Below are 26,808 nucleotides of genomic sequence, written 5' to 3' on the forward strand. Positions count from 1 at the left end.
GTGATGTGCATTGTATGGAGAGTTTGGAGCTGAGTAGATGAAGTGTGAGTTTTTCTTTACAGTGGGATGGGTGAATGATGGAACAAATGTCTCTTGGGAGTTTGTTCCAGGCTAGGGCGATAGAATGTTTATATAGGAGTTTGAAAATTATTTTTTTGGGTTTGTAGATTTGTAGTAGTTGCTGATTAGAGGTACATAGAGTCTGCGGAGGAGTGTAAATAGAGATGAAAGAAGAGACAGCAGGGCAGGATGAAGGTTTGTAAAGAATGAAGTGTAACATTTGAAGTTGTGACAGCAGTAGAAGATGGGGAATTCTAACCAGTGGAGAGTATTTAGGGCAAGGAAGTGATGTGCATTGTATGGAGAGTTTGTGATAAATCTAGCTATCTTGTGGTAAGTTTGTTGGAGTTTGTTTAAAGTACTGGGGCAGCAAATAGAAGGGAGGGGAGGAGAAGAGCTTGTGCAAGGGAGAGTCTGGCATTTGTAGTTAGAAATGTTTTTGTTGCGATTCAGTAAACCAAGTTTCTGATGAGTCTTTTTTATGCTTTGGGGGATGTGCAAGTTGAATTTGAGTTCATCATCTATGATGACCCCAATGAGTTTAGTGTGAGCTTCAGGTTGGATAACAGTGTTATTAGAGGAAGTAATAGTAAAGGTGGATTTGAGGTGAGAGAGAGATCAGAGGGAAAATAATAAGAGTTTGGTCTTTTTAGGGTTGAGAATGAGTAGGTTCCTGGACAACCACTGCTCAGTAGATAGGAAGGCCTGTTGAGTAAGAGTGTGGAGATTGGAGATATTGTCTAAGATGGAGGTGAGAGTCGAGTCGTCTGCATATTGGATGAGGGAGGATTGTTTACAAGAAGTATAGAGATCATTGGTAAAGATATTAAATAGGAGGGGACCCAGGGTGGAACCTTATGGTACCCTGGTTGGGACAGATATGAATGGAGAAATGGAAGAGAGTCATTTAACAGATTGCTGCCTGCAGGATAGGATAAGTAACTGGGGAACCAGGCAAAGGAGGAAGAAGATAGATTGAGGTCTGCACGTTTAGATAGCAGTAGGGGATGGAAGACTGTATCAAAGGCTTTGGAAAGGTCAAGGAAGAGACATGATATGAGTACGTTATTGTCTAGGGCCTCGGCGATGGTATGTGTAAAGGATAAGAGGGCAGTAGTTGTGCTGTGGTTAGGATGGAAACCATGCTGAGTGGGAGTAAGGAGGTTATGCTGGAGGAGGTAGTTGAGTAGTTGTGAGTGAATACATTTTTCTAGAATCTTAGAGAGGGGATATAGAATAGCTATAGGTCTGTAGTTAGATGGGTCTGTAGAGTTTCCACCTTTATGCAGGGAATAGTGAAAAAGGATTTCCATAGGGTAGGGATGGTGGATTCCTGATTAGATCTATCAATTAGTATAGATACTGGATAGGCAATGGAGTCAGCAGCAAGTTTGAGGAAGGTAGGAGGTAGATTGTCAGTGGAGGGAGAGCAGGGTTTGAGTTTGTGAAGAAGAGATCTGTTGTAGGAATTAGGAACTGGATGTAAAGAGAATAGTTGTTTGTTAGAAGGACTGGGAGGGGTAGGCAGAGAAGTTGTGTTACAGTTGGAAGGTATGCGTGTTTGAATGGTTTCAATAAAGTGTTTATTGAGAAGAGTAGCAGTTTCCAGACGAGATGTATTTGGGTAGGGGCAGGGAGTTGAGGGGCAGCCTGGAGAGAGAATTTTATTAATAGTATACCAGAACTTGCGATGGCTGGATTTGTTATTGAAATGGGCAGAGTTATAAAAGGACTTTTTGTCATTATTTTGGTTTTTTTGTAAGATTTCTGAGGTGTCTATAATTATGTAGCAGAGGTAATTCATTTGTTTTGATCCAGGCTTTCTAAGCTCTATCTCTTTTCAGCATAAGGGACTTAATTTCTTTTGAGACCCAGGGATCATAAATGGGTTTTATTCTAACTTTCCTAGAGGGAGCAAGGGAGTTCAGGGTATTCACAAAGATGCCATTGAATCTAGTAACTGCATAATTGAGAGAGATTTGTTTAAGGATGGACCAGTCACTTGCAAAATGACTCAAAGCAAGTCACTTACCAGAACACCTGACATCTAGTGAATTTGCCCAGTTTAAAAATGAATGAAAAATAAATATGTGGCTAATTTCAATAGGGTGAGATATCAGTCGAGATATAAATATTATGTCCCAACTGTTTTTTAACAACACGAAAAAAATTCTGGAATAGAAGAGAAAATGCTAGGCTTTGGACCTTTTTAGTGGCAAAATAAATCTTAGAAAACTTTCTCAGAAAAAAATATCAGAAGGGACCACTGCGGCACCAGATGTTTTGATGAATACAGGCTTTGTAATTTCTTTTTCTTATCATGTATATATTGCCAGCAAAAAGCAAAAGTGAAAGCAACTAAATACACCTTAATAACAGGAATCCAGAGGAACAGACTCTCTTATCAGGCAATCAGATCATCTGTTTTTGAGTGGGGTGAGGCACATCACAAAAAATTAAAAATAAAAAGTAAAAGCATTACTTAAAAGACAAAAAAAGGACTTAGGATGTGGAGTAGGAGTAAAAGAAATTCAAAGGCAATTTATAAATTTAAACTGAGATAGGAAACAACTGAAGACTAATATATAATTATCCTGACTTCATAACTCAATGCTTATAATTATAAATGATTTATTGAATTCCAGTGACAAGTACCATAGTTAGTTTGTAAAGACAAGCCCATCCTTGCCTGCTTGTACATCTTTAGGCAGTAATTCTGCCAGCATAAAGTTATTTATTATCATTCCTTAAACAGATATCAAAGTGAAGCTGAACTTTGCTGAAGAACTGAAATAATTCTGTTAAAGTAGTTAGAAAAAATTCTTAGGGATGCTGTGATTTACTTGCCCTCATAGTGTCTTGGTGCTCTGGGTTTAGCAAGGTAACAGCTATGAGTATCTTTAGGCTGAAAAGGGGGAAATGGTGTCTTAATTCTTTTTCTTTGACTGCTTATTTAAAATGTAATATACAAATGCCTTTCGAGAGTGACCCATTCTTAAGTATGGGTCTCACATAAGATGAAGTACTCAATCTTCCTTGCTACAGTCCAGAAACTAAGGTCTGTCAGCACTGGCTTATGGTTCCTGAGCACTGCAGTATATGGCTTTGACCAGGTAACTAAGCACAGGTGGCATGACCAAAACAGTTGAAGACAGCTAGCATTTTCTTTCACACATCTCCAGCATATTCAATTCCCTTGCCCTCTCCTTTCCAATTGGGCTGGAATAAACTGGCAAAAATGTAGCTCTTTGAAATGAGTAAAGAATAAAGCATGTATAGAAGGACAGTGGGGTAAAGAAGCATGTGTAGAAGGACAGTGGGGTAAAGAAGCATGTGTAGAAGGACAGTGGGGTAAAGAAGCATGTGTAGAAGGACAGTGGGGTAAAGAAGCATGTGTAGAAGGACAGTGGGGTAAAGAAGCATGAGTAGTACAGTGGGCTAAAGAAGCATGTGTAGAAGGACAGTGGGGTAAAGAAGCATGAGTAGTACAGTGGGCTAAAGAAGCATGTGTAGAAGGACAGTGGGGTAAAGAAGCATGAGTAGTACAGTGGGCTAAAGAAGCATGTGTAGAAGGACAGTGGGTAAAGAAGCATGAGTAGTACAGTGGGCTAAAGAAGCATGTGTAGAAGGACAGTGGGGTAAAGAAGCATGAGTAGTACAGTGGGCTAAAGAAGCATGTGTAGAAGGACAGTGGGGTAAAGAAGCATGTGTAGAAGGACAGTGGGGTAAAGAAGCATGAGTAGTACAGTGGGGTAAAGAAGCATGTGTAGAAGGACAGTGGGGTAAAGAAGCATGTGTAGAAGGACAGTGGGGTAAAGAAGCATGAGTAGTACAGTGGGGTAAAGAAGCATGTGTAGAAGGATAGTGGGGTAAAGAAGCATGAGTAGTACAGTGGGGTAAAGAAGCATGTGTAGAAGGACAGTGGGGTAAAGAAGCATGTGTAGAAGGACAGTGGGGTAAAGAAGTCAAGGATGAATTCCAAGTGTGGTATCCTAATTGATTGGGATCGTTTTCTCAAATACGATATGACTACAGTTATCTACACTTTGATAGATAACAGCCAGATCATATGGAGTTATTCTGGGCTGCTCATCTTTTGTTATTACCCAGTTTTTTTAGTTAATAAGATTATGTACTTGAGACATTTCAGACATAACACTACAGTGCAGAACCTCTAAACTGCTAAGGGCTGCATTTATAATGTTTATGTTGTATACAGCAAGTGTACTGCTCATTTACAACCTTCCTACTTCTTCTATTTTTAATGTTACATGATTATAGGAATCAAATTTGGTTGGCAATGCAGATGGTCAATAGTTGTGTAATAAAGGATAACCCTGAGGGGAGGGGAATATGCCCCTTCCCCGGGGTATTGTATGATCTTGGAGTTAATATATATATATATATATATATATATATATATATATATATATATATATATATATATATATATATATATAGTTAGGAAGGGGCGTGGAATGCATGTTCTGGGGAATAACCTCAGAGCAAGCACAGAAGGTGCTAATATTTTGTGATTCAATGTTACTGTGTCAACGTAAAGCCAAGTTTACTATTGTCAGGAATTGGTAGGAATTCAATCATAGTCCTTTTAATATTTATACAGTAAAAATGACATTTATATATATATATATATATATATATATATATATATATATATATATATACATACAGAGAGAGATGATATCAATACAGACAGATAAATATCTCTCTAGATCAATATCTATATCACACACACACACACACACACACACACACACACACACACACACACACACACACACACACACACACACACACACACACACAAGTTTTTAGTTTCATAGGTAAGCACTACTACTAGGCAGGGTTAAAGCATTTAGAAATTGCCTTCTCCATTAATAGTACAGGGGGCAGTCCTGGAGTAACTTTTTTGTTTCCCATTCATAGATCTAAGTTGTGCTAGAATATGGACAGGGATGTACTTTGTTTTATGTAGATGGGCAGCCTTTTCTATAGCAGCAGTATCCTATGGAAGATATACCTGTCCTTCCAAGTTGTTCTGCTGATGTTGCAGAAAAGGGTTAGATCGGTAGACCAAGTATTTCTGATGCCATTTGATGCGTTGATATGCAGTAAATCCATCAGTAATGTGTAAGTGTATGTTTTGCATGCCAGAAACAGGACACTTCCTAGAAGTCTGTAGGATACTGAGCACAGTGTTAGCGCTTTTTGTTAGTCCACGTAGGGCAAATTGATTAGGCCTTGTATCCTTTTTGTAAGGTACCTCTGTGGGCATTCCAGTTGTTGTATGTATCTGGCCAGACACATGCCAAAGGGCGCATTATGGTAAATGACCGGCCTAATGAGTGCTGAGTAAAGGAGGACAATGACACCCCTAGATCTGGACACAATCCCTTGTTTGTAAGCTGTGCAATACAGAAGGACTTTCTTATAAAAACAGACTCATGTTGGTCAAAGTTAGGTCACTGTCCACATACATTCCCAAATTCCCAAAGGATACAATGATGAATTTTGTGTGTGTGTGCATGTGTATGCGCGTGCGCGCGTGTGTGTGTGTGTGTGTGTGTGTGTGTGTGTGTGTATATATATATATATATATATTTATATATATCTATATATATCTATATATATATATCTATATATATATATATATATATATATATATATATATATATATATATATCTATATATATCTATATATATATCTATATCTATATATAGATATATATATATATATATACACACATATATGTATATATCTATCTATATACATATATATATATATATATATATATATATATATATATATACATATATACATATATATATATATATATATATATATATATATATATATATATATATATAGATATATACATATATATATATATATATATATATATATATATATATATTTATATATATATATATATATATATATATATATATATATATATATAAAAATATATATATGGGTCTACTTCACATCACTTAAAACCCATTTGATTGACTTTCATTTCACTGAGACCAAATCACCTAATTTTCAAAATACTGAAAACTCATTTGACTGAATCTCATTTAATTGAATTGTAAGTAATAGATGTGATGTGGGTTTCCATTCACTTGTGATTTGTTTGTGATAAAAAGAATTTCTGTAATTTACAGTGCTGACTATCAGAATACCGATAGTCAATTGTTCACACTGCCTACCTTGACCTGGCCATGGCATTTGGCACAATGCTTCACTCGGGCATTGTTGGCAAACTGAAGAGGTTAGGTACAAACCCGTATGTCACCCAGTGGATAGCCAACTGGCTCACAGACAGGACCCAAGAAGTTAGATTTGGGGAGTCCACCTCTACAAAGAGGCCAGTCACAAGTGGAGTCCCTCAGGGATCAGTCCTTGGACCTCTCCTTTTTGACAATTACTTCTCAGAAGTCAAGGCCAATGTCAGTGGTCTCTGGCTGACTAAATTTGCAGATGATTGCAAATTAGGAGCTGTGTTTGAGTCTCACACTGACACAAATGTTCTCCAGGAGGGGCTGACACAGACAAACAACTAGTATCAGAGTCATGGACTAACACTAAATGCCACGAAATGCATAATAGTATCCTTTGGGAAGTCATCCATCCTTGGTAACTATCATATTGACAACACACCCCTTAGAGTTGACCCAGTAGTCAGGGGCTTAGAGACGCACATATATAGTTTTCTAGCCTTTGATCATCATGTGTCTACAGTGGTGAGGAAATAATTCTTTGTTGCACAACTTATAAACAAAGGTATGGCATCTAAGTCCAAAGAAGTCATTGTTCCACTGTATTCGGCATTCATCAGACCTATCATGCCCCCTTTGGTATGTACCTAACTAGGCATGACCAACAACTGGAATGTCCACAGAAGTTCCTCACTAAAAGAATACAGGGCATAGGTAATATGTCTTATGCAGACCGCCTCAAGGCCCTATTCCTGTATTCTGTCTCCTACAGGCTTTTGATGGGAGATCTATGCCTGGCATACAGGGCATTGTCAGACCCCACTCTGATGGACCTCCTGCATAGCCACAAAACAAACAGCACCAGAATTACCTATTCTAAAGACTTAAACATTTATTGTGATATAAATGAGACCTGCTGGAGAGATAGGTATGTATTCCAGAGACTACCCCGTCTATGGAACAGGCTCCCCAACCATGTGAAGCAGAATTCCTCCCTAATCCAATTCAAGTGCAAATTGGACAATTGAATGGCAAACTGGAAGTTCATCCCTGGTTTGGGACCTATGTCTCTAATGCAAACAGGTTAACCTGTAAATGGTTCATCTCCCATGCCCATGCTTACACTTTTCAAGGATATTAGAACTCATCAGAAATTTGGGATGCATGGATAGGATAAAAAAGGCCCTTGTGGTCATTAGCTTAGTTAAACACCTATGAACATATGAACCTATGTAGAAAGTAGTAGTGTTTTCAAATGTGGGTATGTCTCTTTACATTTTTATGGGAAGTATCTAAAGTAATATGGTGGATGTTTTGTGCATTCTCATCAGTACTGGCAGCATGTAGAGTACTGTAAGGCAAGTAAAACTTATATGCCCTTTTTACCACTGTAGTGCAATCCTGGAGTTAGTATATATAGTTAGGGGGTATGGGGGGCACAACCCCACCTTTGGGGTGTGTGGAGTGTGTAGCCCCCACTTAGTTTGGTTTTATATTGTCCGGTCTCTGTTAAGAGGGTAAGTAAGCAGTTTTTAAGTTGTGGAAAGAGGTAGTTATTAGTGTTGTGAGTATGTTTGTTTATGGTTTAAGGTTTAGTCTTTTGAAATTTAGCATTGTAAGCTGTCTGTGAAATGAGAGTCAGTGAAATTAGTTTTCAGTATTTTAATAAATTAGGTGATTTGGTCTTGGTGAAATGAAAGTCAGTCAAATGGTTTTAGGTGATGTGAAGTAGAACCATATATATATATATATATATATATATATATATATATATATATATATATATATATATATAGTGTGTGTGTGTGTGTGTGTGTGTGTGTGTGTGTGTGTGTGTGTGCAAAGAAAGAGAGAAGGCATAGTCTAGCTACTATCTTGTTTACCAACCATATCCTGGTTTTCTTCTAATGCAGCACATGAAGCTCATGAAAACCTATACTCAGCTGTATAAGTCGTGACAATATTATCAGACAAAGCATGTAGTGTCAGATTCTGAAATAAAGAATGGCACATTACTAAAACTGTCAGCGCAGTTTATTAACTCATTCTAAGATGGCATTAAGACTGAGGCACTAAGTCTTAATCATATGGTGATGTATTAAAGATTTGCATGGACTTGTGTGTTGTAGTAAATTCATACATTATATTTAGTCATTAGATATATGCAGTTTATAAACATATTTACAATGATACATAAGGGTTTAATTTTGAATTCAGTGCTGAGACCAAAACATTTGAAGTTCAGTAACTTTTGTAGTACATTTCCAGCTTGAATGAACATGCAGTAGACAGCATCTGAGGACAGCGAGCAGATGAGAACTTTACTAAGTTTAGTAGAAACAGAATACAGATTTCCAATTCAATTAAAAATAATGAATAGGGGTGTGACCAGGATGCTGACAGATTGACAGCACTTTTTCTCAGCTCTCATATTTAAGTTACATTTAGAAAATTTTAAAAACCAAGATTCCTAAACTTCTTAAACTTAACCAGTAACTTCTGCTATTGTCTTTGTAAGCCTACATTGGATTATTTTATTTAAATTCTATGATTTTTCTGTCAAAATTCAAGCAGAAAGGGCTCAGATTTCTTCACAGAATGAGTTATCAAACGAACACTTCACAGGACCAGACAATGATGAAGGAACTACAAACTTTATTATCTGCCATACAGGGCTTATCTTTGAAGTTTGACAAAATGGACAAAAAACTTGACTCTTTTAAAGAAAAATACACAAAACAATTGGAGCAGTTACAAGAATTAATACAACATAGGACTCAGATTGCTGACATAGAAGACACATTAAATGACATGGAAGGCAGGCTCATGGAACAAGACCATCAACTTGAGTCGCTCTCAAAACAAAATACTTTTCTAACAAGCACATTAGATGACCTAGAAAATAGGTCAAGGAAAAACAACTTGCATATTTATTTTATTTATTTATTTATTTCCAGTTTGATTACCGGGGAAGTCCACTGGGCCCAGAGGACCCATTTTCAGTGGAGGCCCGGGGAGAAAAGCTCCAAAAATACATGTTACAGTACCGATAAAAAGTATAAAAGATACATTGTAATGAACAGTTCACAAAATATGTACATTCAGTATCACACATAGTAAAACAAAATTCATTATGGTTTATCTAGAGGGTTATACAGGTTCATTTATGAAAACAGTCTTGCAAAAGTATTGTGGAAACGGTTTACCATCAAATTTTCGAATCTGACTCTGTCGACTGCGCTTTGTTCGAACATGGAAAGTCGAACATGGCAATGTCGAACTCCAAAAGCCAACCTAGGAATGGGTTTTAACATGGGTTGAGATAGGGATGAGGTTTGTAGTTTGGCAATAGCAGTGAACACCTATCTCGATCCATGTTAAAACCCATTTCTAGGTTGGCTTTTGGAGTTCTGCATTGCCATGTTCGATTTTCCGTGTTTGAACAAAGTGCAGTCAACAGAGTTAGATTCGAAAATTTGATAGTAAACCATGGAAACACATTGTATGCGCACATTAAAAAGAAAGTAGAAAAACACTTTGCATGCAGTTATTTAAACTATGATGTTATTTACAATATTTCCACAATACAGTCAAGGGATAAATAGCTCTAGGACTTTTGGAGTGCTAGGATACACTCATAGTAGAGTAGCAATGGGAGACTTAGAGAGAATAAGAACCTAGGAGAAAGAGAAAAAAACACCTAGGGACATGTTCTTAGATAGATTTAGTTGGGATGAAGGCAGGTACATTTCCATTTAGTGGACAGATGTTTGAAAAGCTGGGTTTTGAAGTTTTCAGAGTTTGCTATTGTTCTTAGAGTGGAAGAGAGAAAGTTCCATGTCTTACCTATTGAAAAAGAGAGGAGAAGTTGGCCAGCAGGACTTTGAGGTTTGTTGATAGCAATAATGTTTTAATGTTCAGATCAGAGAGTTCTGTTGGGGGTGGAAGGTGGAAGGATATTAGCTAGAGCTGGACAGTTAGTGGGGGTGAAATATAAGTCTGTGAGCAGTGGTGAGTTGGGAGTCCTAGCCAATTTAGAGATTGTAGGGTAAGGCAATGATGGGTGGGATTTCTGGTGTTGGAGGCAAATTTAGAGATTTTGTTATAGCGGTTTTCTAGTTTGGTGGCAGTAGAGGAGGACAGGTTGCTTAGGAGAGGGGCTCCATATAATAAGGAGGGAAGAAGGTAAGTAGTGGCCAGAGTGTGCCTAGTAGAGTTTGAGAGAATGCGATTATTCCTATATAGCATACCTAGGTTTTGGTGGGTTTTCTTAATATTTTGTTGAATATGTATGTCAAACCTAAGGAATTTGTCAATAGTAATGCCGAGAAGTTTAGCAGAGGGAACCACTTCTATAGGGGAGTTGGAATGGCTAAGGACTTTGCAAGCATCTTTGTCATAGGAGTAGGTCTTTCTGGGGGGAAAAGAAGAATTTTGGATTTATTAGCATTGAGGGAAAGGTGGTTTTGGTGCATCCGGTTTTCAGTGGTTGAAAAAGAAGTTTGGGCTTTAGAGAGAAATTCAGAGATATTTGAGGCAGTGCAGACTAAGGTTGAATTGTCTGTGTATCGAATGATTTTTGCATCAGGGATAGCAGTGTGGAAGTTATTAATGAAAATGTTAAATAGCATGGATCCAAGGATGGATCCCTGTGTTACACCAGTTGGGGTAGGTAAGAAGGAGGAGGTGAAGTTTCTCCATTTGACTGCCTGAGACCTGTCTGATAAGTAGCTGGAGAACCAGGATAACGTGTAAAATGAGAGATGAAGATATGAGAGATGAAGAAGAAGGTGTTTGTGGGAAACAGTATCAAATGCTTTAGAGTGATCAGGCAAAACAGTAGAGACCAAGTGTCCTGAATCTCGGGCTTGATTGACAGTTTCTAGGAAGGACAGTAGAGCAGTAATAGTGCTATGGCCTGGGCAGAAACCATGTTCGGTAGGTGTAAGAAGATAGTTTTGGGTTAGAAAACCCAATATTTATGGACTACTGGAAAAGATTGAAGTAGACAATATGGTAACTTTTCTCACAGCCTGGCTTTCAAAAGTTCTGAATTTACCTGAGTTTTTTTTCTTATGGAATTGAAAGAGCCCAAAGGTCACTATCAGTTCCTTCATCTTTCAGCAAAGCAAATTAAAGTCCAAGATCAATAATAGCAAGATTTTTATCTTTTCAGGACAAGGAACTGGTGTTGAAAATTGTGTGGTCAAACTCTCCTTTCAAATACCAAGATAATATAATAAGATTTGACAATGATTACAAGGTAAACTCTAGAAGAAAAGAATGTTTACCTTTAATAAAACAACTGAAGATGAGATAATTTAAGGTTCATTTACTGATTCCTGTGAGACTTAAAATCGTTTTCTCAGATGAACAAAGACTTTTGATACATTGGATGCAGCTGTGTCTTTTAGCATCCAAAAAAACTTTAAATCAAATGGAAGAAATGGACTGGACCCGATTTACCCAAGTGTCAAGAGAGAGGAATGAATGGAAAAAAGCAAGCAAAAAGAAGAAGAGACTAAATAGCAAGTAACTTTTAAATAATTACTTTGCATATTTTTCCTTTTATACCACACACAAATTATCTAAAGGGAACTGCATTTTATTCAGATGGCAAATCTATGAAATTCCCTAAAATGTACAACAAAAATAATGTCTTTTAAATAAAATACTACAGTCCCAAAAGGGAAAAAAAAAGGTAAAAACATTTTATTATTGTTTATAAACTTTCTAGGTTACTAGCATAACAGCTTGGTATTGCTTGAATAAATCTGCATAACACTAATATTTCTCAAAGCATAGTAAGTAACAATAACATAATACATGAAATAAAACAATGCTTTATTTGCTTATACCTTTTATTACGGTGTTTTAGTGTCAGTCTCAGACAAGTTGCTTTCAAAAAAGAAAGGGGAAAAGAAGCTTAAAGAAAATAAAAACTTTTAAGCAACACATCATACTGCATGTTTTTTCTGTGTAGTGCAGACATTGAGAGTTATTTACAGCTTGGCACTTAAATGAACATTTAAAATGATTATTTGAATATGCAGTTTAAATATAGATTTCTAAATAAGTTCTAAGCTTTAAGAAACAGAAGATATGTGCCTGTATTTTAAATGTTTGTCTATAAATGCTTCATGGTTTAACTGATTTAATGATTAGTACATGCTTAAACAGGAAAAGAAATGTTTTTCTTTCTTTTTATATGGAATGAACAAGGCTTATTACAATTAAAATAAATCTTGTCTCAGTTAAGTTTAGGTAAATGTAAACTTGATTTTAACTATGGAGACATGTTTGGGCTTTACAAACAGTCATTTATAAGGAGGGAAAGTTCTCAAGCACTCCTTGAGCACGGGGCATGTTTCTTAGCTTCCCGCCAAGGTCACAAGCTGAAATGCTTGTTTTCTTGTTCCTGGGATGGTTATTTCTGTTATTGGCATGTTTAGAGGCTGAAAATCCCTTTGTTACCAGGCGAGTGCTTGAAAATAAAAGTAAAATGCTCAGACATGACATAAGCACTCAGGTTAAACGTTAACAGTGAGCTGTTTGAATGTCTGAGCTTCTTAAAAGGATATTTACCCTATAATATGCAAAACTGTACAATTTGAATGATTAAAAACAATGAGAAATTTATTAACAAGTAATTTAGTAGACTTATAAAAGAGACACAGTAGTTTTGATTTTAATGAAAATAGACAGGAAATTGTAATTAGAACATATAAAATAAAGAGTTTAATGTGAAACAGACTCTGCTACTACACAATATAATAACAGCAGCTTCACTTGGTTTAGAGTGATGGAACCTTGTTATAAATTTTTATAAATCTGAACTATTTTCCTGATTAGTTACATTAATCTGAATAACAAATATTAATTAATTCTTTTCAAAAGGAGTTTGACTAATGGAAAACTGCTGTATATTATAAGCAAACACAAAAAGCCATTTTAACTTGCATTATTTTAATATCAAATTAATATGCTTAATATAGTAATACAATAATGTTAAATATTTTTCTTGGATTTAAAATCAAATTTTATGAAAAATGTCTTATATAAATAGAATATAAAATATAGCAAGCTTCTTTCTGTTAGATAAAATGTATAGATAATTGGGATGAAAAATGATTCTTGGAGGGAGTATTAGAGGCTGCACATGAATGGCTAGTCTATTCAAAGCTGGGGTTTGTTTCCCCATAGGAGGGCTAGCTTGTTTTATGTCTCAATCTTTAAGGTTTTATTGTTTAATTATTTTTTATTGTGTGTCTGTGAGTTGTAACTACTTTGCTACATCAAATGAAAATAAGTAATTCTCTTTAATTAAATCAGTGTGCCTATTAGTTAAAATATATACTCACCACTAGCAGTTTGAGTGGTAATAACTTAACTATGAAATGTATTTCCATTACCGTAAATGGTCTGAATAATACTTGTAAAAGGGGAAGTCTCTCAAAATATTTGAAGATGTTTAATGCACAGATTACTTTCTGCAAGAAACACACCTTATACAATTTTTTTTAAAATTTTATTTTACATTTGTTGACTGGGCTAGTCTAACTGGATATATGTCCATTTTCAGTAGAGGTCTGGGGAGAAAAGCTCCAAGCATGAACTGTACAAATAACTGTACAGTTTTAGTATGACCATAATGCAATTACATTTGATTTAGATTTAAAAAGCAAAGAATAACTGTAACTAGAATTCCTTCATATATATAGCAAACTTAAAAGATTTTAAGGAATGTTATGTTAAAGAGATACAAACATTTTTGACATAAATCTCACTGAGGATGTGTCAAACATATATATTTTGGGACTCTTTGAAATCATATTTACATGGTAAAGCATTAACTTGGTTTAAAAACAAGAAAAGGCAATGGGACAAAGACTTACTTACTGATACAGTAAAGCTAGACATTTGGAAGGGACAGTTGAATTTAGTAAGTGAATTAGATGACATGAATAAAAAAAATACTTAGATACACAACATCATAAGATAATGACAAATTTAGAGAAGATCAAACTATGTTCTTATTTGATGAACCCCAGAAATCAGAAAATAATAGAAAATAGAACTAAAATGATCATAAAAGCTAATCAAATAAAAGAAATATAAATTTCAGATACCAGAAAGAAAGTATCAGACTTAGAAGGTATAGTAGAAGCATTTAAATTATACTTTCATAAAGTTTATATCCTAAAGGAAATAATAGAACCTCAAAACATGTTAAAGTCTTTCTTTAGAAAACATATCAAAACCAAGCTAAAGATGATCATATAAGATTAGTAGACAAACAAATAACCATGACTGAACCTAAATCCCAAATTAAAAATTTAAAGCCAAACAATGCACCTGGCATAGATAATATGATTCCAGAAATGTTCAAGTTATTAACTAAAGAAATGCTGGAATTACTATTAAAAATGTGTACATTAGTAATGGAAAGCAAAAATATTCCTCCTTTTTGGAAATATACAATAGCATCACCTATTTTGAAACCAGAAAAAAATGTTCATCTTACTGACCTATATCTTTACTACAAGTTGATAGTAAAATGTTTATGGCAATACATGCGGCTAGGATCAAACATCTACTTCCATTATTAGCAGATGAAGATCAATCTGGCTTTATAAAAGACAGAAGTACATATGATAACATGAAAATAATTATATATTTAATTGATTACATTAATCATACAAAAAATAACATAAATATTGTCAGTTTAGACAAAAAATAGTGCCTTTGATTCTGTCCAATGGGATTATCTAGAGTCAGTTCTAGATGAATATGGATTTTCTCAAAATTTCACACTGTTAATTAAATCACATTCTGAAAAATCCGTAGCATATATAAAGACTGGATCATGATTTTCTAAATCTTTAGAAATTCCTAAAAGTGTAAAACAGGGACGCCCCTTGTCTCCATTGTTATTTACCTTAGTAATTAAACCTTTCACAAATTATATTTAAAGGGATAAAAATATTAAGGGTATATAAATTGACAATAGCCTGGAAATGAAGGTTCAGTTGTTTGCAGATGATATTTTGTTAACCTTAAAGGATAATAACACCTCTCTAAAAACTCTATTAAATTAATTGATCACTTTCATAAACTCTCAGGTCTTACATTTACTCAAAATAAGACACATATATTACTTATAAATTCTAATAAGAAAAACATAGATAAGAGTTTTTCTAAATATATAGCTGCTGACAATAAAATAAAATACTTAGGGGTTACATGAACAGATGAACTAGATAAGACAAAAACAATAAACTACTCTAATATTTTAAATAACATTAAAACATTCAAAATGGAATAAATACTATTTTATAATGGAGAATAGGTACTATATAATTAAAATGATTATTTTTCCAAAAATATTATACTTCATGCAAGCTTTTTCTATACTTCCTTCTAAATCTTACATAAAAAATTTAATAAACTAATGCTAAACTTCTCGTGGTATCCCAATAAAACCAGAATAGCCCTGAATCATCACTTAAATAACTGGGAAGCAGGAGGAATCAGTCTTCCAGATATAGAAATATATGCACTGTCCTGTCATCTAGTATAAAAACAATATCATTATGGGTAAATAATGCTTATTCTGCCAGATGGAAACACATACACAAAAAGATAAGGCTAAAACCAAGTCTTACATTACCTTCACAATATACTGAGTTGGTATCAAATAGTCTTCTTTGGTTGATGAGAGAACATTTTACAGAATATAAGCCAAAGCACATAAGCTCTAAGTTGATAAAAAAACATATTAAAAGGATATAAAACCCTTATGAATAGGAATCCCAACATAAAAGCTTGGTCGTTCTTGCTGTATCCTATTGCATGCATACAAAATAACATAAAAACTTTTGATATAGATATAATCAAGACTCTCAGAAAGCATGAATTGGCATATAGGCATCGTTACTAGACTCTGTAAAAGTTTCAGCAATGGAACAAATAAGAAATAAATTTAATTTAGGTAATGCTCTATGGCTAAGCATACATGATATAAAACAATACATTTTAAACAGAATAGAGACAAAGCAATTAACAATCAGACAAAACATGTCAAATTTATCAAACAATGGAAGCTGTTCATGGAAAAGGTTACTTATCAATCATTTATAAAATAATTAAGAAAACAAAATTATATCATACAGTGAATCTTTGGGACTACTGTAATACAATAAATAATCAAATGCCAAATGCCAATGACAAAAAATTAATATTTCTCTCTACAAAGGAAACATCTCTTTCATTGTAATGGAAACTGTTCACATGGAAATTTATTCATAGGTCCTTTATAGCACCACATAGAATGGAGATAATGTTTAAACAAAATATAGGATGTTGGAGATATAAAAGGAACTTGAAATTAGATTGGAGGCATATGTTTTATAATTGTCATTTACTTAAACCATTTTGGGATAAAGTTATTTTTTTCTTGCAAATGGCTTTTAATGATTGTTTCCATTTGTCTAAATCTTTGATTTTGTTAAATGCTCCCATACTCCACTGTGTTGCTAGAACAAATGTTTTACTGTCATGGACACTATTGGCTATAGCACACAAAACCATTACTAAAAATTGAAAAAGTAAGACCTCTCCCACATTTAAAGAATACAAAAACATTGTATTGAATGTATGATTAATGGAGATGAGAGCCATTAGTATGAGAACAGAAAGAACCACATCGTATTACAACTCATGGAAGAAAGTGAATGAAATACTGGAGAGAGATAACTGTAATACCTAATGGAATAAAGTTTTTAGATGAAAAAATGTGGAACACCTTTTAAACATAAACACCTTTATAAATTGTTTGTTTAGATTTTATAGCTGTTGTTTGTATATAGTTGTTAACCTGTGCAAATTATGTTTTATATTGCAAAGTTATGATTACATTCATTTTGTAACATCAATAAAAATATTTAAGCAAAAAAAAAAAAAGAATAAATAAATTCCCTTCTGCTAACTAGCAAATGAAAAATCTGCTTTCATCTATTACACAATATTACTGTCTGAGCAATATTGTAATTGCGTAGGTGTTTGTGACAACTGAAGAGGAAGTTCACCTTAAAAATTGTATAAAATATTCAGTAGCTATTTTAGTGTCTAAAATATGCTCATTGATTACCTAAATGTATTTTAACTTTGTAGGACAACATATTTATGGAAGATAGGGAGACTCCCACAATTATACATGCATTTAAAGTTGAAAAATGCTGACTATTCGGTGAATGTCATTTGTAGAGTTTTTAATGATTTATTGGTTTTCATATTAGAGCATCTCTATAGCAAAATTGTATTATCCCAGGGTAGTGGCATATTACTCTTCCCTGGGGACCACCCTTTCTTGGACAACTGTCATCCTTATGCGGCATTGACCAACATGGGTCAACCATACAGAAGTTGATCTAAACCATGATTGACCAATCTAATGGTAACCCTCTCCCTCTCTCTCTCTCTCTATATATATATATATATATGTGTGTGTGTGTGTGTGTGTGTGTGTGTGTGTGTGTGTGTGTGTGTGTGTGTGTGTGTGTGTGTATATATATATATATATATATATATATATATATATATATATATTTAGATAAATAGGTTCATAGGTGTATACTAGGCTAAAGACCACTAGGGATCTTATAAGCCTAGAAATGCAACCCAAATGTGACCTACAAATTTGATATATATAGGTGCTGCTTTACTGACTGCCTCTGTCCACCAGAGAGATAGGAGCCAGATCAAGGCTGAATTTCTGATTATCAGTCCATTGGTTTAAGTTGCGCTTAAAAAGGGATAGGGAAGGTCTCTTCTTCTCCAGCTTCACATGGATGTGGAGCCTGTTCCAGAGAACAGAAATTCTCTGAGAAAAATACTTCTCTATTCTCTTCCCAATATTTCATAGGATTTTCCCTCCCTCCTTCTTAGCTGTCAGTACCTAAGGTTGTTTAAAAAGATTTTCAAAAGAATTATAAGCTGCCATTCAGCCCAGTTGTGGTTGAAAAAGATATTTGGACTGGTTACCAATCAGTTAATGGAAAGAGGGAAGGAAGACAATAGGAAAGAAAGAAAGAAAGAAAAATAAAGAAAGTAAAAAAGAAAGAAAGAAAGAAAAAGAAAGAAAGAAAAAGAAAGAAAGGAAGAGAAAAAAGAAAGAAAGACAAAGAAAGAAAGAAAGAAAAAGAAAGAGAAAGAGAGAGAAAAAGAAAGAAAGAAAAAGAAAGAAAGAAAAAGACACAGAAAGAAAGAAAGAAAAAGAAAGAAAGAGAGAAAGAAAGAAAAAGAAAGAAAGAAAGAAAAAGAAAGAAATAAAAGAAAGAAAGAAAATGAAAGAAAGAAAGAAAGAAAGAAAGAAGAAACAAGAATAACATTTGTTACAACTGTGGATGAAGTACTCAGAGACAGATTCATTAATAGTATTTGCCAAAGAATGCTGTTAACTGAACTGAATGTAATATTTCTACTGAGACTGCCTGAAGTATGGAAATGTCAGTCAGATGTAAACAGCAACTGAGGAAAGAAATACTGGGCAGATTTTGGCAAAGTACATAGAACAACAACAGCAAATGTAAAAAGTCCAAAATACTGTCATTTTAAAGAGAAGTGTCATGGCTGTGAAAGGGTGTGACATATAAAATGCATATGTTGTATAAAGAACAGTTTTAAACAATGTGTAAAAGTTAATTTATCTATCTATCTATCTATCTATCTATCTATCTATCTATCTATCTATCTATATGTGTGTGTGTGTGTGTGTGTGTGTGTGTGTGTGTGTGTGTGTGTGTGTGTGTGTGTGTGTGTGTATATATATATATATATATATATATATAGAGAGAGAGAGAGAGAGAGAGAGAGAGAAGAAACCAGGTTGCAAATATTTTTGGTATTAAAACTTTAAAGGGAAAGGCACATGTCTGTATCTCTTTTTCTTAGGATAATAACATTTACAAAGAGAATAATACAAGGACAGAGAAGATATTTCAATCAGTGTTTCCGAAATTGAAGTGTAAAGTGAACAATGACCATTAGTTGTGGCAAAAGGAGATAACCTTATTTTGTTTGGGAGGACCTATTCGCATAAGCTTGTGTTAAACTGGAAACAGGCAATGTACATGTCAAATGGGCTAAGATTTATACAAGAAGTGATGGAAATAAACGTTAACATGTCTCACTAGGAAGTAGGTACACTATATGTGTTAAAGCTGCTATTTGGGTGATTCCAAAGGTTTCTTCAAAATTCATTAAGAGTCAGAGATGTCTATTTGCAATGAAAGAGGAAGTTGATCATATGTTGGAAAGACTTGAAAGAAAAAATATTATCACTTCAGTGAGGCATAGTGAACAGCTTTTGTATATTTGTTAAACTAGTAAAGGCGGACATGTCTGTTTATATATGCAGTGATTATAACTTATCTGTAAGCTTTGCCTGGAACTATATCTGTAACCAACAACAAAAGAGCTAATGGCCATGCTGAGTGGCAGAACTTTTTTGTCAAATGTTGATTTGGCATAAGTTCATTTAATTAGAGTGAGTTTTGTAACTTCTATTTTCCATAAACATTATAGAAAATAGGTTCAGAGATTTGAATTTAGCAGATCACTTGGATCTTTTATTGGATAATGGGAAGACAGAAACAGAGCATTTTAGCAATGTAAAATATTTTTTTATAAACTGCAATAATGTGGTTTGCCAATACAAAGAATGCATATTTGAGACAAAGGTTCAATAAAATGGGGCTTGTTCTTCCATGTGGAAGCTATAAGCTATACATTTTGCCCTACCATCATTTTTGTGAAAGAAATGAAAGAATTTATCCTATTGGTACCCTCCACAGACTTCTGAGAAAGCATGTTCTACTTAAACATTGTAAATTGAATGCATTTATAAGATGTAAAAAATTGCTCATATGTGATAAGGGATTTTTATGTTATGATCAAAGCCTTTCCTTAAAAGTTCCTTGTAATAATGTTTATTCATAATATTTTCGAGCAGTAATCCAATGTACCATGCCTAATGGGGAAAAAGGAAAATGATTTTATGTTTCTTGGGCTCTGGCAGATAGGAAATATTCACAAATCAAAAAAAAATTTTGGAGTAAGGAAATTCCATTGGTATCTTTAATAACTTATTAAATGTAATCAGTTTTACATCATAAAGCATGCAGTTTTTGTGAGCATAAGCATTTATCCACTAACATATCCAGAAATGAGCCATAATGTTTCTATGACTGCCGGACACAATATAGGGTGCCTAAGGTACAAGTCAGTTTTGATTGTCAAGACTCTGTCACCACTTTTACAGTGTTTATTAATACTGTCACTGTTAATGTGTCAAAAAGATATGTCTATTACTAACAAACATAATAAACACAGAATATAGTTACTGGATAAAAGTGAGCTCAATAATACAGAAATAGTAATTATGTTCTATGATTAGTTTATACTGCTGGGTTGTTTAATGGATCTTAGTAATATAAATAGTAAGACTTGAACTGATGGAGGCAGTCATGCAAATGGTCATTTTAATATGATAATGTGTGTATTCTTGTATATAAAATCTTATATAATAAAAATAATATGTTACCACTGATAAAGTCATACAATGTATGCAAGAATATATACATGTTCTTACAGCAGTTCATTCAATCATGGCAATAGAACAAAAAGATAATAATAGAAAGTCTTATGGAGCAAAGGATCATTTATTGTTAAACAGAGCTGTAACAGAGAGCTGTAAAAACAGAAGAATCTCCGCCAAATTCATAAAGCTTCATGCAAGAATAAGGCTATTCTTGCAGGGAGTGGTTCATGTCCGTTTAAGATATCAGCACGCCTTGCATATGCATGAAGGCGCTCTGCTATCTAAACTAAACGGACACGAACCAGGAAAAAGCACAGGGGGCATGTGTCAGCAATCCCAGCACCTGAAACATGCCCCCCTTCACTCTGAAAGTGCTGTACGGCACTTTCTGACATGGATGACTGTCAAACTATATAATATTAGAGCCTAGCTCTAATATTATATAGTAAATGAGTATCCGCAGACACTGAAATGTAAATAGCTAACATTTCAGTGTCCGTGAACACCGAAAATAAACCCCCCCCACAAAAATCCCTATAGAAGGCAGCAGCCTTCAAGTGCACAGCTCCAAATGTATGCACTCTTGCTCTACATGCATGGAAGCAGTAGGGCAAGAGGAAATGAGTAAAAAATAAAAAAAAGGAATACTAATTTTTTTTCATGAAGTAAATCCGACGTTTAAGCACCGCACAGTTTGTTTGCATGGCCCGCCGCTAAGTTTAGCTTGGCTGAAATCCTGAAAATGATAGACAAGTGCTACTGTGATAGAAAATGTGTTCAAGCTGCTGTAGCATAGTGGTACTGCCATGGTATAGCATGTAGAGCATACTCAATTTGAATCCCCCTCTGCCAAATTGTTTAATAAACTTTTAAGGAATTTGAATGATAGATGTCAATCATATGTCTCACATATAACACAGAAGGGGTGGGAATATGTAAAATATAAATGTAAAAAATGTATAACTTTAATGAAAAAAATAGATTTAAGGAATGCTTTGATAGTGTAAGCATTGCTTACCTGCATTCAGCTCTGCTTAGCTGGTGTAAGCATTGCTATTGCGGATTTGCGCTGTGCTAAGCATAGTGCAGCATATTAAGAATGGCCAATCATGAAAAAGTGCAGGAAAACAGCCCCATTTAAACCACACAGGCGGGAATATAGCCATAACCATTTGGGACTGCACACAGCAGGACCGAAATGGCTGGTGTCGGAAAAGGTGTGCGCTTCTGAGTGCAACGTTGGGGCATTCAGGAGTCCAGGGTCATGGTTGGGCTCCTAGTTAAAAACCATGATGGCAGGCTGCTGCAGGGCCAGTACCAGGGCTTGCAGTACAAAGCAGAGGCCTCAGACCAGCTTGCACGTGATCTCACCAGTGCAACTGGCATACCCTGGACTGGTGAGCAGGGACATCATCACCATAATGACCTGAAGTAGAGGAGGGGTGCACTCTTGGACCAGTGAATCCAAGAAGCCCGAGTGCAGGATGCCCCACTTGTCTGTAAGTATGCAGTCTTATGTATCGCTAAGTATGGAAAAGGTCAACTTGTGACTGTGCAGGTGTGATTAATGTGTGATGTCTCCCCATACAACTGCTGCGGAGAGGTCCCAGCATGTGCAGGCTCATGCACAGTGACTAGCCCGGCTGCATTGGCAGTATGGTGAGTACAGAATACTCCCTACTATTAGCAGTAAGAAATCAAAATTTTAGTAATGGTAGTACTGCTCGTATATATAATTGTGCTGCAAAGGTCAGGAATAAATGCCTGTGTAATGCTGCCAGTGTTACAATGGAGTATTCCCAGCTACTGCATAAGACAGATATCAGTAGCAAACAAAGTACAATATGCAGGAGAGGAATATTAGAATATGTATGAGTGTGTCTGAGTGAACCTCCCAAGAAAGTGCCATGTCAGGGCTACTGTAACAGTTACAAATGAAAAGCATCCACCTGTGCAAATCATGCAGGAATAGTAATTGTGGAGTTCTGAGTCATACACAGATATGTATGTCAAAACTAATAAAGGTGATCCCAAACATGGGTGTGTGTCATCTCACTTGTACCTGATAAATAGAAATGTGTATGTCCTGCAGAAGGCATTAACTGAGGTGAACTGATTTAGCACTGCTTGTCTGCATACTTTAGAATGGGCAAGTCAAATAATTGGAAAAGAGCAACAGTACATATTCCCATCAGAATGTGTTTTACTTGTTTGTCTGCCAGCATTGTCCTCTGTTAATCTTTCCATTTCAGCTGTATGTAGCTGTGAATGTACTGAGAATGTATAAGGTTAACAGGTGCAGACCTAAAACGTACACTGTGTACTCAGGAATCTAAATTGCATGTAGATGTAAAACAGTCAAATGTGCAATCCAGTTAATGTGCACATATTTCACAAACAGTGACACCAATATCTGTTGTGTATGCATAAATTGTACTGAAAATGGGAAACAAATAATGCAACATGTGATAATAAATGTACTGTGCACAAAAATATGTGCTAGATAGAAATTTCACAAGCAAAACACAATTCCCCAGTAGCTCAGTCTGATAAGGAGTAGGCCTGTAGTTCAGTTTTGCACACACAGCACGGTTCGAATCCAGAGACCGCCATTTACATCTTAGTCTGGTACTACAGTTTTAAACTGCAATCTGAATAGAAAAAATAATGTACTGCAACACATGCATTTTTCATACAGGGCACACAGGTAAAGCAGTCTGAATAGAAATACTAGTATGATGTGTATAACTATGAAAGGTATAAAATTGCTGTGTTGACAAGTCCCGGTCCTACAAATAGATGCAAGCTAGACATCCACACTCTGCAGTCTGGCCCAGACAATCTCCTCAAGTGTCACAATGTCATGGATAGTTTCCCCAGTTGGCAAGAAACCTGCACACAGAGAATGTCCCAGTAGATGTAAGTGAAAGACACAACACACACTTCAGGGCCTGCAACTAAAATGTGAATCTGAAATATGTGTAGAAACAGCAATGTAATGTGCACACAGTTCATCTGTACAGGCCCACAGGTAAAGAAATCGGTATAGAAACAGGTCTGATATATATAACTAAAATAAGGGTACAATTGCTCTGTTGATATCTATAGCTGTTGGTGTGCTGTAGCAGCCCCATGGCCCAGCTAGAGTGTAAGTGTGGTCAGAATGTAGAGTAGTGAATAGTAGTGTACTGACAAATATACTTGATAGCAGTTGTCAATTGAATCTGTTCCCTTCCCCCACCATTCAACTGATCCAGCCATCACACTGAAACCAAAGTGGGTATGTTCCTAAACAAATCTCTACTGTTGGGACCGTTGTTCCATTTGGTTTATCATTGTTTAAACTGTGTGAGTACTAATATCCCCGGTTGAATAATCATCTTATTGCATGCCTGACATACCACTAACGGGCATGCTGTTGCAACCCTGAATGCCATTGCATATATGCATGGGTTCTGTTTGCTATGGCACTGTTATAATTGCACTGTTTTGGGTTAATGGGAATATCCATTCATGCTATTTCGACTAATGTTGTAATGTGTTGTGCATGACTAACCAATATTCATTGTTAATTTCCACACCATAGCACATATGGGAAGGCAGATCCCAACGGATCCACCTCTCCCACCCCACCTGGCCGATGCACCGGGTCCCAGCACATCTGAGACCAAACCCAGACCTCCCTCATCTGCTGGTCCTGCACCTCCCTTGGGTGGAATTGCTGCAGGGGATGGGGCTCGCCCCCCCTGCAAGTGGGCACAGTGAGGATGTTTCACCTGGGATGAGGTCTGTGGCATGGTGCGCAGTGTCCTCCAGATGGAGCTGGATGACTGCCTGCGCCATGTGGAGGGCAGGCTGTCGCAGCTAGAGGAGCAGCCGGCCCCTCCAGCTCAGTCCTCAGCACAACCACCTTCAGGGCTGTGAAGGAGTAGTGGTGACTGCCATCGGGTGGGGACATCAGTGCCACTACTACCATTTTGGGGGCTCATGAGCCTCAGATTCCCAACCACCCTCCCCGTCAAGGTGTCTACCCCACCATGTGTCATACACCGCCCCTGTCTGCTGTCTTGTCTGTCTGTAAATGCAACCTCTTCTACCAAACCTCCCTCACTACACTTACCAATAATCCTTCCTTAACATCCCACTTTCACCTTAAAAAAGGGCATCTGTCCCACAAAAAAAAAAAAAAACAATTCCCATACATAGCTCTGCATTTCGCACAGAGACATGTACCCAGCACACAATCTAACCCTACCAATCATCCATATTGTATGATGCCCACACACTTCCTTGTAGGGTGTGAGGCTCCAAATTCTAAATTGCCCACATTGAAAGCAGCTGTTGCTGCCAAAGAAATGCAGAGTTATGGTCCTTTCCTACACCTGCCCTGCACATCCCTACTTGTTTCTCCTCTTATTTCTGCCCCTGCTTGCCCCAATTTCACCAATTTCCTATCTCCCTTTTTTTCTTTTCTTTATTTAAAATTAGCGCGGGTTTAAGTGGCCATAAGTAGGTGTAAGCAGTCGTAAGCAAAGCTAAGCTCACGTAAGTGTCGCTTAGCTTCACGCAAACCCACTTACAACTGCTTTAAAGCACCTTAATCACTTCGTCTCCAACAGCCCCTGTTCTGCCCAGCAACAAAATAAGCAGCCCTTACAAGTCTCAAACCCAGGACCCTGCACACTACAGCCAAAGTGATTTACCACTAAGCCATTTCAGATATAAACAAATCTGATGTTTTCTCAAACATATCATACAGCATAGTCATTTAACAGTAGAAGAAATGTATATATATATATATATATATGCAGATCTATGCATGTATGTATATGTATATATATATATATATATATATATATATATATATATATATATATATATATATACATATATATATATATATATATATATATATATATATATATATATATATCAATATATATGCAAAAAGATATATATATATATATTTATTTATATATATAAAAGAACACAACAAATACATATATGACCAAAGGCACTGTTAATGGGGGTGGGGGGCCAAAATTACATACCCCTTGTATTTATTGATATCATCCACTCCTCCACAGCTGAACAGATCTGCCTTGCAACACATACCAATACTTGCAAGTCTCATAGTCAGGATCCTACACAACATAGCCACAAGAAGTTAACAGTAATCTATCTCAGCTGTATGATGTTAGGATGATATCAATAAGATATCATGCAGAACAGTCTGTCTACCATAGGGAATGTACAACATGGAAGCAGTACACATTCCAATGATACACACACACACACACACACACACACACACACACACACACACACACACACATATATATATATATATATATATATATATATATATATATATATATATAGCTATATGTATAGACACGTACATACACATATACATATATTACTATGTATAGATATGTATATGAATATACATATTTAGAGGGTGCACAGCATATTGAACAGCCAGTATTCCTACAGTTGCCACCTTTTAAAATGGACAGTGTTTGAGTTTCTCATACAAAAGACAATTATTGCATGAAAGATATACTAACAGAGAAGTCAGAATGTCATCACACACACAGATTTGCATACATATAAATGTTTATTTATGTACTATTTCAGTTGTATATGCCATTTCATATAGTAGTTAGGTGTTTGAAATACATACTAATTGAGTAATGCAACTCTCAAGCAAAACATTTTATACAGTAATCTGAAAGTATAACAAATGTTGCTGTCCAGGCCAAGGCCTTCAAGTAGTACAACAGTAAAGAAACACTGGCCTGGAAGATAAGAATCAATCAACACTAATTAATACAGATGTAGTTCAGTAACCTCCAATTACACTCTGTACTCAACCCCTAGGGAAAAAGAATTAAGTTGTCACAATG

This window comes from Protopterus annectens, chromosome 3.part1, assembly GCF_019279795.1.
Source record: "Protopterus annectens isolate FY-2018-M chromosome 3.part1, PAN1.0, whole genome shotgun sequence".
NCBI classification, from domain to species: domain Eukaryota; kingdom Metazoa; phylum Chordata; order Ceratodontiformes; family Protopteridae; genus Protopterus; species Protopterus annectens.